Source organism: Mirounga angustirostris, unplaced genomic scaffold (assembly GCF_029215605.1).
Source record: "Mirounga angustirostris isolate CCGP_5_RB_7025 unplaced genomic scaffold, mMirAng1.0.hap1 SCAF_6, whole genome shotgun sequence".
NCBI classification, from domain to species: Eukaryota; Metazoa; Chordata; class Mammalia; order Carnivora; family Phocidae; genus Mirounga; species Mirounga angustirostris.
Genome location: NW_026991714.1, coordinates 84,118,202 through 84,133,257, shown reverse-complemented (window position 1 = coordinate 84,133,257; position 15,056 = coordinate 84,118,202). Strand labels below are relative to the sequence as shown.

General features: G+C 39.1%; 1 protein-coding gene across 4 annotated transcripts in view; it reads right to left on the bottom strand.

Moving 5' to 3' along the window:
* The window catches only part of PCNX2 (pecanex 2), a 306,833-nt gene that overhangs the window by 59,184 nt on the left and 232,593 nt on the right, over positions 1-15,056 (bottom strand). The gene's annotated exons all lie outside the window — the stretch shown is intronic.

Sequence of the window (15,056 nt, the reverse complement as noted above, 5' to 3'; positions counted from 1 at the left end):
TGCAAGCCAGCCAGTGAGGGACAGACTCACTCCAGACTTGTGAGGGGCGACTGATCAGACTGTCACCCAGGTAAGAAAGGAGGCTGTCCCCAGGTAACTGTCTGTGCCAATGGTATCAACCCACTTCTGCCTCTAATACCTCAGCCGTCCTTGAACTTCACATGTCCCAGAAAGCCTTTAAAAGTGCAACAGTCAGCTCTGCTCAGAGACACTGTGCCTGACCTGCTTCGTCTCTTTATTTCAGATCTTCAGCAGTGGTCTCATCATCCTTTGAAGGATGAAATAGGAGATTGACTTCAACCACATGACCTTGGATATTTAACTGTTCATGATGTACAAAGATGGCAATTTCATATGGTTAAACCGAAGACATTAAGAAAGGGCTTTCACTAGAAATATATCATTGAATACAGGCTTACATGTAAGTTTGAAGAAACCGATTTTTAGCATGCCTGGTTCCTGACTTTGCTTTCTCTGGTCCAACTATGCTAGCCTTTTTCCACATCTTCAGTGTGCCCTGACCTCCTATTCCTGTCACCCTGCCTTCCCTGCCATCCTCTGCAACTCTTGCGTCCTCAACTTCGAGTCCTTCCTACCCCACCCGCCTTCCTGACAGACACCTCTAGTGCTTCAAGTCTGGCACCAGTATCGCTCTCAGGGAAGACTTCCTGACACCTGCTCTAGGTGAGACTCATGTCATATGCTCCTTCACACGTCATACCTCTCCTGTGGGGAACCTGTCATAGTTAATATTACTAACAATGATGACGGCTAATATTTCCGTAACACTTCTCTTCATAAATACTTCACGTGAGTTAACTCATTATATCCTTACAACTTCATAGATAGGTATTATTATTACATAGATATTATTCATAGATAGGTATTATTATCACACCCATTCCCTCCAAGAAGGAACTTGAGACACAGTGAAATTAACTGCAGTGCCCAAGGCCACACATGAGTGTGGAGCCAGGATTTGAACCCAGTAGGCTGACTCTACCATGTCATATATTTCTTTGTATGATTATTTGATTATATCCCCCTCTTACACCAGACCCTAAGTTGCCTGAAGACACACCTTTGCTCACAACTGGCATGAATAAATGAAGAGTCCAAAATAATGCTGTTTCTAACATTAATTTTTCTCTCATGACACCTGCTAAGAAGAAAGGAGACTAGCCGCCACTAACTTAGAGTTAAACATGATCGTTGACATCCTGAGTGTGATTTAATAAATGATAAGCACTTGTTAGTAGTAATGGTACTTAAAAGGAAACCTCAGAATGCAGAATTCTGTTGTGAACTTGTCTCTTGGGAATCAGAAAGATTAAAAAAATACTTAGATGGAGCTAAGAAAAAAAGGATTTTCTTTTTCTCATCTGTCTCAGATATTTGAGAACCATCTAGGTGAGATCCTGTTTGAGCTTTGTGGGACAGGTTCTGCAGATGGGTTGGAGAGAAGAAATATTTGGTTGCATCTCAAAAAGGCTGTTAACCCCATCACTCTGTTCTATTACTGCTTCAGTTTTTCTTCCAAATACCTTGGGTCAGCTTTGAAAGTAAAAGAGCCCAGGGTGGCGAAAAATACAGCAAACAACAAAATTCTTTCTAATGAAGGCCGAAATCCCATGTCAGCATAATAAGTCCCTAAATGGAATTTTAATTTAACCTGAAGACCTAGGACAAATGGAATTTTCAGCAGCAGAATAAACAATTTTTAAAGTGGGGCTGAGCCAAAGGAAAGTCATTTACCAAACTCCTTGGGGATTGAAAACACCTTCTAAAACTACGTTAACTAGAAAGCTATCTTTTCATAAGGCTATAGGACGCAGAGTGCTAAATTCAATCGGCAATAACTAAGCTAACCTGCCTGTGTATCCCAGGGCCTCTGGCTCTCCACCAGACTCTCTAAGAAGGTGAACTGTCAGCCATACTGGGTAATTTGAGCTTTTCTCCAGTGTTTTCCTCCTGTACATTTGGTGCTTACCATTCAAAGGTGCTAATTAGCTCAGTAATTGGATTTCTGCCTTAACTGTCCAATTGCATAAACATCAATTCTGCTCAAAGAGAAAACGGGGGCTTGTATCTCATGCCTCAGTCTCAAGGGGGGTACAGAATGCTGGTACATGTTAGGTGTGCATCTCTCTGCACATACTCTTCCTAGCACCTGCCTGGCAAGTGCCTGTTCATTGCTAGGCAACATCGTCCTGAGGGCCATAGGCCAACAGCCTAGTCATAGGCCTTTCCAGATAGGCTGACTTACTCCAAAGCATCTTCCCTTATGTTAATATGGAATGCAAATAACCAAGCTCGTTTCCTTCCTTCAAATTTTGCTTTCTCACCTTCTGATGTGTCTCCCTAAGACAAGCACCTTCTCTCTTATAAGGTTTCACTGGAGGCACTTAAATACAGCAATTAATTATACTGCTTCATATTCCCATTTGTCAGCACACACAGACTATTTATGGGAGAATTATTCCTGTTTCTTTGATGGGGAAGTGTGACTGGCTGGAATGAGAAGTTTGAGGGGTGTCTGTTCATATAGCAAACCCAGAATGGAGTTATGGATGGACTGTAGTTCTATTCATGGGATAGGATGGCCTTAGAAAAGTCTAGACAAAAGATGGTAGCCAGAGCTGAAATAGAAGGACACTGTCACCTTTTAAATTGGATATATACACAAGGTTCCTTCGGGCTCATTTTGCATCTTTAATTTTTGCTGCCACTGACAATTACTAGTTCTCTCAAAGCCAGAGCTGCTCTTCTGGCTGCTGGGTCACCACGTGCTTCAGATGACTTGGCATGAGAGAAATTTCCTGAGGACACAGGGTTATACAGCTGGCATAGTGGGCTCTGCCTGAGGACAGACATTCAGGCAACCACCAACCTTGTTACCATCTGGGAGGACTGGTCTAGTTCTGGTTCCCAGTACCTTAGGGAGTAGCTGTTTGGGATCCCAAACTAAAGGTGGGGGGTCTTTGGGGTGCCTAGGTGGCACAGTCAGTTAAGCATCCAAGTCTTGGTTTTGGCACAGGGTCGTGAGATGGAGCCCTGTGGGGCTGCTTGGAATTCTTTCTCCTCCTGCCCCTCCCACTGGTGCACGTGCATGCATGTGCTCTCCCTTTCTCTCTCTCTCTCAAATAAATAAATCTTTAAAAAAAAAAAGTGGGGGGTCTTTATCAATGCAGCCACCTTTGATGGGCCTGGGTTTTGACTTCTAACTCCATCTGGAAGTAACAAAGCAGTTCTCCCTTTTTCCTGACAGAGTGGTGTCAGAGAAAGCCAGTTGAGACAAAAGGTTTAAATAATATCCAGAGTCTCATAACATCATACCCAGAATGTCCAGATTTCAATAGAAAATTACTTGTCATAATGAGAAACAGGAAGATCTCAGAGTGAAAAAAGGCAATTAATAGATGTCAATTCTGAGATAAGAGAAATGAGAGAATTATTTGACAAAGATTTAGAATTGGTGTTCATAAAATTCCAATGAGCAATTAAGAATACTTTTGAAACAAAAGAAAAAATAGAACCTCAACCAAAAAAAAAAAAAAAATAGAAAGTCAGCAAGGAAATAGAAGATACAAGAAGAACCAAATAGAAATTTTCTTTTTTTTTTTTTTTAAAGATTTTATTTATTTATTTGACAGAGAGAGACATAGTGAGAGAGGGAACACAAGCAGGGGGAGTAGGAGAGGGAGAAGCAGGCTTCCCCGCGGAGCAAGAAGCCCGATGTGGGGCTTGATCCCAGGGTCCTGGGATCACGACCTGAGCCGAAGGCAGATGCTTAATGACTGAGCCACCCAGGCGCCCCCCAAATAGAAATTTTCTAAGTAAAACTATACAATAGAGGGGTGCCTGGGTGGCTCAGTTGGTTAAGCAACTGCCTTCAGCTCAGGTCATGATCCTGGAGTCCTGGGATCGAGTCCCACACCGGGCTCCCGGCTCGGCAGGGAGCCTGCTTCTCCCTCTGACCCTATCCCCTCTCATGCTGTTTCTCTCTCGCGCTCTCTCTCTCAAATAAATAAATAAAATCTTAAAAAAAAAAACCAAAACTATACAATAGAAGTAAATACAAAATAATACAAAATATATGTGCAAAATAAAAAACTCAATGGAAGGACAGTTGCAAAATGACAGAGCAGAGAAAAGAATCAGTGACCTGGAAGATAGAACAATAGATATATAATCTGAACAACTGAGAGAAAACAGACTGAAAAAGCATGAACAGTCTCAGAGACCTGTGGGATTATGACAAAAGATTTAACATTCTAGTCATCAGAGTCCCATGAGAAGAGGAGAAATTGGAGATAAACTCAAGGAAGTTCACACCTCAAGACACATCACAGTCAAGCATATACGAAGATAGAACATAACCTGGAACATAAAACTATCTCAGCAAATTTTTAAGAACTGAAATAATACCAAGTGTATTTTCCAACCATAATGGACTCAAACTAGACATAAATAACTGAAAGATAACAAGAAAATATTTAAACAGTTGCAAACTAAACAACACAATTCTTTTTTTTTTTTTAAGATTGATTTGTTTATTTGAGAGAGAGAGAGAGGACATGCACAACTGTGGGGTGGAAGAGCAGAAGGAGAGGGAAGGAGAATCCAAGCAGACTCCATGCTGAACATGGAGCCTGATGTGAGGCTCAATCCCACAACCCTGAGATCATGACCTGAGCTGAAACCAAGAGTCGGATGCCCAACTGACTGCATCATCCAGGCACCCCAAACAACACAATTTTAAATAACCCATGTGTCAATGATAAAGTTTCAATGGAAATGAAAATGAATTAAACTGAAAGAAAATGAAAACAGAACATATCAAACTTGGTGGGACACAGCTAAAACAGTAGTGAAAATTCACTAAGTACATCACATAACAGAAGAAGGAAAATCTCAAATTAATAATCTAATTTTCCACCTCAAGAATCTAGAAAAAGAAGAGCAAAATAAACCCAAGAAACCATAAGGAAAAAAATAAGAAACAAAAATCAGTGAAATTGAAAACAAAAAATATTGAGAAAAACAAAGAACAAAGATGGTTCTTTGAAAATGTCAATTAAGTTGACAAATCTCTAGCAAGCCTGACCACACCCCCCCAAAAAAGATTGAGAGAGAGAGAACACAAGCTACCAATACAATATATTGCCAACCCTGTAGATATCAAAGGGATAACGGGAAACATTACAAACAACTTTGTATGTGTAAATTTTATAATGTAGATGAAATGGACCAATTCCTCAAAAAACATTAGTTGCTGCAACTCACCCATTAGGAAAAGAAAATTTAAATAGCCCTCTACCTATTAAGGAAATTTAATTGTTAATCTAAAAACTCCTCAAGAACAAATACTCAAGCACTGATGGTTTTACTGGAGAACTCTAACACATGTTTAAAAGAGAACAAACACCTGTTATACACATTCGCCTCCAGAAACTGCAAGAGGAAGAGACAATTCTCAATTTATTTTATGAAACTAGTATTACTCTGATACCAAAGCATGACAAAGACAGAATGAAAAAACAATAAATCTACAGACCAATTCCAGGAATGTAAGTCTGGTTTAGTATATGAAAATCAGTCAATGTACATACTCACAGGCTAAAGAAGAAAAAAAAATCACATGATCATGTCAATTGGTGCAGAAAAAATAGTTGACCCATTCATGATTAAAAAAAAAAAAAACCTTTCAGAAAAATAGGAATAGAAAGGAACTTCTTCACTTGATAAAGATCATCTACTAAAGAGCTACAGCTAACATCATACTTAATGGTGAAAGGCTGAATGCTTTCCCCGTATGACTGGGAACAATGCAAATATGTCCACTTTAATAACTCTTATTCAACACAGTACTGGAAGTCCTAGCCAGTGCATTGAGACAAGAAAAGCAAATAAAAGGCACACAGTTTGGAAAGAAAGAAATAAAACAAAACACTACATATTTGCTGATGACATGATTATTGACATGGAAATTCCAAAGAATCCACAAAAACAACACAAAACAAAACAAAAACATAGACCTAGTAAGTGAGCTCAGTTAGGTTTCAGAGTACAAGATAAGTGTACAAAAATGAAATGTATTTCTATGTACTAACAATGGATACCAAAATTTTAAAAAATACATTTAAATCACTCAAAAAAAAGAGGAAATACTTAGGTTTTATTAAATCTAACAAAACATATATCAGGGCTTGTATGCTGAAGAATACAAAAATGCTGATGAAAGTAATAAAAGGAGTTCTAACCAAATGGAGAGATGTACCATATTCATAGATTGGAAGACTCAATATAGTAAAGATGCCAATGCTTTCCAAACTGATATAAAGGTTTAGCACGATTCCTGTCAAAATTCCCACAATATTTTTTGGTAGATATTTAAGGAAGAACACCAATCAAACACAATCTTTTCCAAAAAATAGAAAAGGAGAGGATACTTCCCAATTCATTTTATGAGGGTAACAAAAGTAAGGACAGTACAAGAAAGAAAGAAAGGAAGGAAGGAAGAAAGGAAGGAAAGAAGGAAAGAAGGAAGGAAGGAAGGAAGGTAGGAAGGAAGAAAGGAAGGGAGGAAGGAAGGAAGGGAGAAATATAGGGAGGTAGGGAGGGAGGAAGGGAGGGATGAAGGAAGGAAGGAAGGAAGGAAAAAAAGCGAGGCAGGGAGGGGAAAACTACAGAAAATTCTCCAAGAATTTAGATGCAAAGATATACATTTATAAATAGAAATTATTCTAAAATTTATATGGAAGAGCAGAAAAATATAAGCTAAAACAATTTTGGAAAAAAAAAAAAAGAAAGTGTGAGTTCACTCAATTTCAAGGCTTATTATGTAACTTCAGTGATGAAGACTGTATAGGATTGGTGGGAGGGAATTACACATAGATCAATGAAACAGAACAGAAAACCCAGAAAGAGACCCACACAAATATGCCCTACTTATTTTTTAAAAAAATATTGAGGTAAAATTTGCTTAACATAAAATTCATACTTGGACATTTCAAAGCAACAATGTATTCACTTTTAATACATTCATGAAGTTGTGTGACTGTCACCACTATCTAATTCTGGAATATTTTTATCACCCCCCCAAAAAACCTTATACCCATTAAGCAGTCACTCGCTGTTCATCCCTTTCCCCAGCCCTTGACAACCACCAATCTGTTTTTTGTTTCTATGGATTTGCCTATTCCAAACATTTCATATATGCAACATTTTGTCTGGTTTCTTTAGTTTTATATAATGTTTTCAAAGTTCATCTATGTTGTAGCATATATCAGTATTCCATTCTTTTTATGGCTAAATTATATTCCACTGTATGACATATGACATTTTGTCAATTCATTAGATAATGACATTTTGGTGTTTTCAATTTTTGGCTAGTTTGAACAATGATTCTAGGAACATGAACTCCATGCACAAGTTTTTGTTTGAAAACCTTCTTTGAAATTTTCTTGGGCATATACCTCAGAGTGGAATTGTCTTTGCTTGATAGTGTTCTTCAATGTAAAAAGCTTTTAATTTCAATGGTCTAATTTTTCTTTCATTGTTTGTGAGTTTGGTGTTTAAGAATTCATTGCAAATCCAAGAGTTTTACAGTTTTAGCTTTTTACACTCAAGTCTGAGTCATTTTGATTTAATTTTTGTATATGGTGTGATGTAGGGGTTCAACTGCATTCTTTTGCAAGTGGATATCCAGTTGTTCCAGCATCATTTGTTGAAAAGACTGTCCTTTCCCCCACTGAATGGTCTTGGCACTCTTGCGGAAAGTCAATTGACCACAGATGTATAAACTTATTCCTGGACTCTCGATTCTACTCTATTAATCTATATGTCCACCCTTGTACCTGTGACACATTGTTTTGTTAGTAACACTGTAAATTTACAGTAAGTTTTGAAATTGGGAAGTGTGAGTCCTCCAACTTTTGTTTCTAAAAATTGTTCTGGCTATTCAGGGTCCCTTGAAATTTCATAGGAATTTGAGGATCACTTGTCTTTTTAAACAAAAAAGGCAGTTGTAATTTTGATAGGAATTAATTGAATCTGTAGACCAATCTGAGGAATACCACTTTCTTAAGTCTTTAAACTGATGAACATGAGATGTCTTTCAATTTATTTGTCTTCTTTAATTTCTTTCAACGATGTTTCTAGTTTTTGGTGCTCACGTTTTCCACTTCCAGCTCATCTAGGCTAATCTGTTCATATACAGTAATTTATAGAATGCTCTTATAATCCTTTTATTTATGTAAGATTGGTAGTAATGTCCTCACTTTTATTTGTGATTATAGTAATTTGTCTTCTCTCATTTTTTCTTGGTCATTCTAGGTAAAGATTTGTCAATTTTGTTGATATTTTCAAAGAACCATTTTTTTATGTCATCTATTCTCCCTATTGTTTATCTATTCTCTATTTCATTTGTTCCCACTCTGATTTTTATCATTTCCTGCCGTCTGCTTGCTTTGGATTTACTTTGCTTTTCTTTTTCTAGTCACTTAAGGTGGAAGATTCAGTGATTGGGCGCCTGGGTGGCTCAGTTGGTTAAGCGACTGCCTTCGGCTCAGGTAATGATCCTGGAGTCCCGGGATCGAGTCCCACATCAGGCTCCTTGCTCAGTGAGGAGTCTGCTTCTCCCTCTGACCCTCTCCCCCTCATGCTCGCTCTCTCTCTCTCAAATAAATAAATAAAATCTTTAAAAAAAAAAAAAAAAGGAAGATTCAGTGATTGATTTGAGATTTTTCTTATTTTTTAATGTAAGTATTGACAGGTATGAATTTCCCTCTGAATTCTGCTTTTGCTACATTCCATAAATTTTGATATTATGTTTCCATTTTCCTCCATCACAAAATATTTTATTTTCTCTTGTCACTTCCTCTTTGACCCATTGGTTGTTTGAGACTGTTTCCTTTGACACATATTTGGGGATTTTCCAGGTTTCCTCCTGCTGTTGATTTATAATTTCATTCCATTGTGGTTGGAGAACATATGTTGTACAATTTCAGTCCTTTTACATTTACTGAGGTTTGCTTTATGGTCTAGCATATGGTCTATCCTGGAGAAGGGTCCATGTGCAGTAGACAAGAACATCTTTTTAAAAACTTTCCCCTGCAAAATACTCTATTAAGAGGATAAAAAGCCATGGTACAGGGAGAAAATATTTTCAAGCCACATATCCCACAAAGTAGTAGTATCTAGAATACATAAAAACTCTCAAAACTCAACAGTAAAAAAAAAAAAATCCAATTAGAAAACAAGCATAAGACTTGAACAAACAGTTCCTTGAAGAGATTATACCAATGGTAAATAAGCTCAGTAGAAGATGTTCAACACCATAAGTCATTAAGGAAATGTACATTAAAACCACTATGAGAGATTACTATACACCTATCAGAATGGCTAAAAGAAACAATAGTAAAAACATCTGCCAAAGATCTGGAGAAACTGGATCTCTCATACATTGCTGAGGGCAGGGGTGGGGAATGTAAAATGGTATACAGCTCCTCTGAAAAAAACTTGACAGTTTCTTAAAACACTACCATCTGACAATTGCATTCCTAGGCAATTATCCCAGAGAAGTGAAGACTTATGTTCACTCGAAATGTCTATAGAAGCTATATTCATAATAGCCCCAAACTGAAAATACCACAGATGTCCTTCAATGGGTGAGTTGTTAAAGACACTGTGGTATATCCATACACTCAGCTTTAGAAAGGGGCAAACTATTGACACATACAATGACCTGAATGAATGTCCACTGAATTATGGTGAGTGAAACAGTTAATCCGGGGCACCTGGGTGGCTCAGTCAGTTAAGCAGCTGGTTCTTGATTTAGGCTCAGGTCAGGATCTCAGGGTCTTGAGATCAAGCCCCACGTCAGGCTCCAAGCTCAGAGGGGAGTCTGCTTGAGATTCTTTCTTTCTCTCCCTCTGCCCCTCCCCACTCTCTCTCTCTTTCTATCTCTCCCTCTCTTTCTCTCATACTTCTCTCTCAAATAAATTAATTTTTTAAAAAAAGAAAACAGCTAATCCCACAAGGTTAAATACCGTATGATTCCAGTCATATAACATTCTTGAAATAACAAAATTACAGAGTTGGAGAATGGATTAGTAGTTGACAGGAATTAAGAAGGGGGTAGTAGCAAGAAGGACAAGTGTGAGCTTATGGGAGGGACAACAGGAGAGATCTTTGTGGCGGTAGAAAAGCTCTGTATCTTGACTGTATCAACATCAATATCCTGATTGTGATAGTTTTGCAAGCTGTTAGCATCTGTAAACTGGCTAAAGGATATATGGGGGATTCCTCTGTATTATTTCTCTCAACTGTACATGAATCTATAAAGAGCTAAAAAAAAGTTTAAATAAAAAAATCTCCATAGCTAACAGCAGGCCTGAATTTAGTTACAAAAATAATAATGCATTCATGTGCAATTTTCATTTCTGATCCAAACTCACTTACATTTCCAATTAAGATTGCTTCTCCCATTTCAGCCAGAAGAATCCAAGATTATCCAGCATTTCAAATACAGGATATGAAGTCCAACTACTCATTCACTGGAAGGTTGTAAATATTTAGGGGGTGAAAAGTGTTTCTTCTCTTTCTGCAAATGCAACTAATAAAAATAGTAATAAAAACATGCACGTTGCATGCGGTTGGGCAAAGAGTCAGCCAAAGGGAGACTTGAATAAATAGAGATGCAGAGGATTATAACAGATTCATAAAGATTAAATTATCAAAAAGGTGTTGGTTTTTCCCCACGTTTGACATGCTTGATTTAAGGTTTTGACTTCCGGGTGCTATATCCTTCCAAAAGGCCTAATGTCAGTTAGAGTTGTGGGTGAAATTTCTCCTGGGAATGAAGACTCATGTAGTTTTGTTTGTTCTGTTTTTTTATTCATTAGTGACCAGTGGAATGCACAGAATTTGGATTAAGATGAGCCCCCAACCCAGCAAAAAAGACACGGTCATCCTTGGCAACAAGCGAATCCCATTTGTATACTGGTGATTTAACTCAGGTCCTCGCATTTGCATGGCTGCTTGTCTCAGGAGAGGTAGCAACTTGAGAAGACACACTCTCTGAACATGAAGCCACTAACACACAGTGCTGTTTTGTCACCGAAGGATGTGGCACTTAATAAAAGGCCACCAGCGCGTTTCCTGCTGTCATGGACTTTGCTTTTCCTTTGCCGTTTTCTTTGCTTCCAGAGCATGACACTGTAGTCTGCTCACATTCCATCTTAAAACCCCACCACTAAAACTGCAAGTTTAAGTCCATAAAACCTGAGTTCTGTTTCTAACTTGGTTAATGACTTATTAAACTGTGTGAGGGGTGTAAAGGAGAGAATAGCTTAATTCTTCTGATCCCCAGTTTTCTCGGTGCATAAGATGGCAACTAAACATCGTGCTGGACTTTGGGTAGGAAATTAAAATACAGAGCTGCGTTGATGACCGCCAACTTACGCAAAACTAAACAAAGACTCCCTTTAACCTTGTAACGGGCCAGTCACCCCAGCGAACAATGAGAGACAATGAGTAAATAGAAAATGCTTTTGATATCCCTGCATCAGTACATTTGGGTATAGATTTTTCTGTAATGGGGAAAAAAGAATAGTAAAGTTTATCCTGAAAATGTTTTTCAAATTGATTTTTCAAATACCAAAATAGTTTGTGTCAAATCCTGGCTCCAGGAGCTCAAGGACAATAAGCAACAGATAACCAGTTCATTCATCGCTCCCAGTTGTCCTGCATTTGCCCCAGCCTTTCCCTAAACAAATTATTTTTTTAAATTTATTACTGAAGTATAGTTGACATACAATATTATATTGGTTTCAGGTGGACGACACAGTGATTCGACAATGCTATACATTACATAATGCTCACCACGATTAAGTGTAGTCACTATATAGCATTATTACAATATTATTGACTTATTGACTATATTCCCTATGCTGTACTTTACATCCCTGCAACTTATTTATTTTATCACTTAAAGTTCATACCTCTTAATCCCCTTCACCTATTCCACCCATTCCTCCACCTCTTCCTTGGAAACCACCAGTTTGTTTTCTGTATTTATGAGACTATTTGTTTTCTTATTTGCTCATTTGTTTTGTTGTTTAGAGTCCACATGTAAGTGAAATTGTATGATATTTCTCTTTTTCTGTCTGACTTATTTCCCTGAGCATAATACCCTCAAGGTCCATCCATGTTGTTGCAAGTGGCAAGAGCTCATTCTCTTTTATGGCCGAGTAATATCCCATTTATATATATATCTAAATATATATAAATAGAATATATAAATACATACCTATATTTATATCTATCTATCTATCTATCTATCTACCTATCTATATATATTTTCTTTATCCATTCATCTATCAAAGGACACTTGGGTTGCTTCCATATCTTGGCTATTGTAAATAACACCGTAAACATAAGGGTGCACAAATCTTTTCAAAATAGTGCCAAAAACACCTTCTTTGACAATGCTAAGAAAACCTCCTCCCTGATGACTGTTCTTTATCCATGATAACTTTACATAGAAAGCTAGTGTTCTATCATTCTGGACTGCTCTTAAAAACTGCTTTTTAAAAACTTCATTTCCTACCCATTTACTTTAAAACCGACTAAGAACTTCCTCTTCTTCTTCTTCCCCACACTTCAAAGTATACCTCTCTCCAAAGCCTTCACTGACACTAGGAAAATAAGCTCCAACTCTATAACCTCAAAAACAAATCCTTTCTTTAATGTAACATAGGAAGGCATCACAAATGGAAAAGGAATATAATACATTAAATTACCCTTTTTATCAGATAATAGATTTTTTTCTAATTCTCATGTATGTAATTATTTTTCCATCACTGGTCATTTTTCATCTAAAAAATCTTGAAGGGGAGAATCAATCTACTTAACTGTTTACAGAGAGAAGCAAACACAGCAATCCAGACACGAGAAGTATTATAAACCCTATGTGTGAGTGGTGATTATGGCAGCCTGTTCCCAAAGGGATAAGAAAAAAAAAGAGTATGGCTTCCATGTCCACATTATGTACTAATTTCATTAATCAATTGGTACCACTGTGTACCAAGAAGCAGCAACCATATGTGAAGCCTGGTCCAGGTCTCTTGGCTCTCAGTAAAGTAGGATTAAAGTCAGTCATGGAAATATGCCCCACCTGACCACTGGAATGCTAAGCAATGAGTTTTCACCTAGAGCCTCAAATGCACACATTCCCCAGGACCCAAAGTGGCAGGCCCACAGCCGACTCCATCAGTCACGGGGAGAATGAGAACACACTGACCACCACCAACAATATCCATTCTGAGCATTGGCCGACCACAGGAAAGACCTAAAGTGCTCAGGGTTCTTGGGTTCTTGGGGAGTGAACCTGCATTATACAGAGGCCTTGGATCTACACAATAAATCTCCTGCACTATTGTATATGTGATCCAATGCAATAAAAGAGTTTGCAGATTTAATGTGGATTTAAGAGCTATTTCCTGCCTTCCTTTGTTTGGAAGAAATCAGCCTGATCTCCAACACTTCCCTAAAAGCTGGGGAAGGACACACACTCCCCCACCCTCACTTGCTGCAGTGAAAAGGGTTCTGCCCTCCTGCTGTTATTGACTTACACCCCCTGAAACCGTCCATCAACCTGACTCAGTCACAAAGCCTCGCTCTTGCGTGACCTTGAAGTGTAGAGTCAGCAGCCCCAGACAGCCGGGAAGCAGGTGGGCATGTTGGGCTCCTTCCGGCAGGCACATGGTCAACTTCACTACTCTGCACTTTTCAAATTCTTTAACTGCTCAGCAAAATGTAACAGGACCCTGAGTAAAATTATGCACCACAGCATAATGAATAATAAGCTCAAACTAGTGCTATTTGAGAAATTCGCCGCACTGGAGTTCCTCAAAAGCGTCATCCTTCTGGAATATATTTGCATAATAGCTCATCGCCACACCTGAAGTGTCAAACCTTACCCCTGGGTACGTGTGTGAGAGCTTTCTCAACCGTCAGCAAAGCAGCAGGATGGGGCCAAGTTCATCATTAAATTTCTCAGACATAACAGCATTCAGACACAGACCAGAGATTCCAGTTGAGAAAAATCTGAGGCAGAGAAGGTACATGGAAGAACTGGCCTCAGACACAGGGCATGTCGGCCATGGAATCAGAGAAGGCTCAAACTCCCGATCTGCCACTCTGTCCTGGAGGTACCACAGGGGACGCAGGGCACCTCTGGCTTCGAGCCTAGTTAGGACCACAGCATTATGGGAATAAAGGTCGGACCTTCATGCTGTCACTCCCCCAAAATAAAAGGTAGAGAGGACGAGCAAGCCATCATTTGCTTTTATTAGGAACCTTTGGATTTCAAGTGATGGAAAACCCAACTGGAAATGACTTAAGCAAAATAAGGAACTCGCTGGCTCACACAGCCCGAAGCTCCATCAGGCCTAGCGGGACCCAGGGGCGAGGGTGTGTCATCAGGAATCACTCTCCGTGTACCGTGGCCCTGCATTCCTCGGTGTTTGCTGAATCCTCAGACCGGTCTCGCTTTGTGGGGATGAGAAGGCTGCGAGCAGCATTTGGCCTGCGTCCCACACCACCATGGAGGCTAGGGGGAAAGAGAGGATCAGCCTTCCCTGCTTGACTCCCTGCCCCGAGGCCCCAGAACTCACTTGGGCCAGGCAGAATCAACAGATCTCTGGGACTCTGGTGTGAATTCTGTCTTCTATTGCCTTGGCCCTTTGGCCATAGTGTCACTTGCTTGTCTGTTTCTTACCTGAGGCCTAAAGTCCAGAGAAACATTGTACACAGAGCTAAGTTTCAGCAGAGGGAGGTAAAATCCCAGGCAGGTCCTGCGCGGGCTGTAGGTTCTCAGTCAGCCCCAAGTCCTAGCCCTTTGGCTGAGCTTCACGGACACTGAACTCTTGAGCTCCTTTTGGCTTCTCAGTCTGCCTTGACACCTTCCTTTTATCATCAAGGAACAAGAGTGTTCCTTGCTGGTATCTCCTTACTTCTGTTCCTTTTGGAAAGTTTGGGACTTGGTCCAT